Source organism: Nanorana parkeri, unplaced genomic scaffold, assembly GCF_000935625.1.
Source record: "Nanorana parkeri isolate BGI_ZX_2015 unplaced genomic scaffold, ASM93562v1 scaffold847, whole genome shotgun sequence".
Taxonomy (NCBI): domain Eukaryota; kingdom Metazoa; phylum Chordata; class Amphibia; order Anura; family Dicroglossidae; genus Nanorana; species Nanorana parkeri.
In genome coordinates this window covers 669,569-672,022 of record NW_017307115.1, presented here as the reverse complement: position 1 = coordinate 672,022, position 2,454 = coordinate 669,569, and the positions used below count along the sequence as shown (strand labels likewise).

The following is a 2,454-nucleotide window of genomic DNA, read 5'->3' as shown; positions in this document are numbered from 1 at the left end:
GTGATTGCAACAAAGATCTGCGCTTATGGAAAGTGGACTATCAGTAGTAAGCCTAAAGCTGCTATGAGAAGTGGAAAAGGTGAGGTGTGGGTGTTGTCACAGCGCTAAAGGTCTAAATAAATGAAAAATAAATATAGATATATAAATATTAAATATATTTAATAATTGTATATCCTATATTTATTTTTCATTTATTTAGATCTTTAGCGCTGTGACAACACCCACACCTCACTTTTTCCACTTCTCATAGCAGCTTTAGGCTTACTACTGATAGTCCACCTTCCATAAGCGCAGATCTTTGTTGCAATCACTAAAAGGGGAGGGAGCTGTGTGGAGATGAATTGTATGAGAACGTGATGGTTGAGCGGCTACTGGAGAAGCCGCTACAAGTGGCGCGAGTAATGAAGGCGGATATAAGGACTGATGAAGGCAATGGTGATCGTGAAGGACGAGTGGTGTGTGGACATCAATGGAAGCGCATCTGTCGTCCATGTAAAGTGGTAACTGGAATGGTGGGAATAGTAGTCTTGGAGGGAATGTCCGTAGGTGACACAGTATGCGAATAAAAATGTGGTGGAAGGAAAGCTCTGATGTGGTGAGAACGCCACAAAGTGATGAAAACGAGCTGCGCGCGCTCAGCTGGCCAGGCTAGGTAGGGAGCGTTCGTGCCAACCGGCACTTCACAGTGGATGACGTTCAGCACGGCACTTCTGCATTACCCATCCAGGCTTGACAAAGAGGCAGCGCCTCGAAACGCGTAGCCAGCTGGGAGATATCTCACCCGGTCATACATCACAGATCATCCACATCTTTACACTTTGCTGTGACCTCCCCCCCCGCATTATTGTCGATAAGTGCTGTGCTGAACGTCATCCGCTGTGAAGTGACGGTTGGCACGAACGCTCCCTACCTAGCCTGGCCAGCTGAGCGCGCGCCGCGCGTTTTCATCACTTTGTGGCGTTCTCACCACATCAGAGCTTTCCTTCCACCACATTTTTATTCGCATACTGTGTCACCTACGCACATTCCCTCCAAGACTACTACTCCCACCATTCCAGTTACCACTTTACATGGACGACAGATGCGCTTCCATTGATGTCCACACACCACTCGTCCTTCACGATCACCATTGCCTTCATCAGTCCTTATATCCGCCTTCATTACTCGCGCCACTTGTAGCGGCTTCTCCAGTAGCCGCGCACATTTCTCTTTTCTAAACCTTCCTTCATCTTCTCTGACGGATTTGCAGAAAGTCCTCCGAATCCAGAAAGATTATTATCTAACTTCCTCCTCCTCCTCCTCCTAACCCGACCCCCGGCACCGCTCGGCGCTGCTTGGCCAACACCCTCAGGGCCCTGCGGTGACCCGAACGTTACAAAGCGAGCCTCAGAGTTGACCAATCCCCGCCTTGTGCAAGCAGGAAGCCGCGCGCGTGTAACAATGTAACGGAATCATTTCAAATGGTTTTCAATCTCCAGAACTCGTAATCTGTGTTTTACACAATAAGAATTAACATGAAATGAGGAAGTTCAGCGGCTCCGCCTCCTGCAGGAAACTTTCTACACTCGGGTTGGCAAACAGTTTGATGAATGCCGGGGAAAGTTTATCGTTCACTTCCTCCTCCTGATTGTCCCCGTCTCTGCGCGCCGCGGGCAGTCGTTTTGTTGAAGTTGAACTCCGAGCCAATTCCTCAATACACACGAAAAATGCATTTGAGGGATGCCAAAGGGTGTGCGTTTCTGTGCATCCAGTCCTAAGATTTGCACAGCTCTGATGCATAGTGCAGCCCTGTCTGGCAGTGGAGGGAGGGGGGGGCTTATTTTTATTTCTTGGCTGCAGTTAAAAAAGAGCTCTGGGGCAAAAAATCCTTAACCCTTACAGTGGAGCTACCCCCATACTGCCCCGTACTTCCACATACTGCCCCGTACTTCCACATACTGCCTCATGCCTCCCCATGCTGCCTTATACCTCCCCATACTGCCTTATACCTCCCCATACTGCCTTATACCTCCCCATACTGCCTTATACCTCCCTATACTGCCCCATACCTTCCCATACCGCCCCATACTGCGCCATACTTCCCCATACTGCGCCATACTTCGCCATACTGCCCCATACCTTCCCATACTGCCTTATACCGCCCCATACCTCCCCATACCCCCCCATACTGCCCCGTACCTCCCCATACTGCAAGGGTCAAGTGCTCATTTGTGCTTAGGTTAAAAAAAGTTGTACTTACCCGATCCCCCTGAGCTGCCCGGCACTTAGACCGGTCCCTGGAACTTCTCTCCCCCCTCCTCCACTGCAGCGGTCTAAGGATCCTCAAGTCATCCCAGTCTATACAGTGTACAGGACATACCATCAGTGGGGTGGGGCGGAGGAGGAGAGAGAGCTGTCACAGACGGCCTGGATCTGAGATGCATTTAACCCAGGGGGTAGCCAAACTCCGGCCCT

At 50.2% G+C, this 2,454-nt stretch overlaps 1 protein-coding gene across 3 annotated transcripts in view; it reads left to right on the top strand.

Moving 5' to 3' along the window:
* ALAS1 (5'-aminolevulinate synthase 1) overlaps positions 1-2,454 on the top strand; it is an 18,338-nt gene that overhangs the window by 11,163 nt on the left and 4,721 nt on the right. The window lies entirely within an intron of this gene.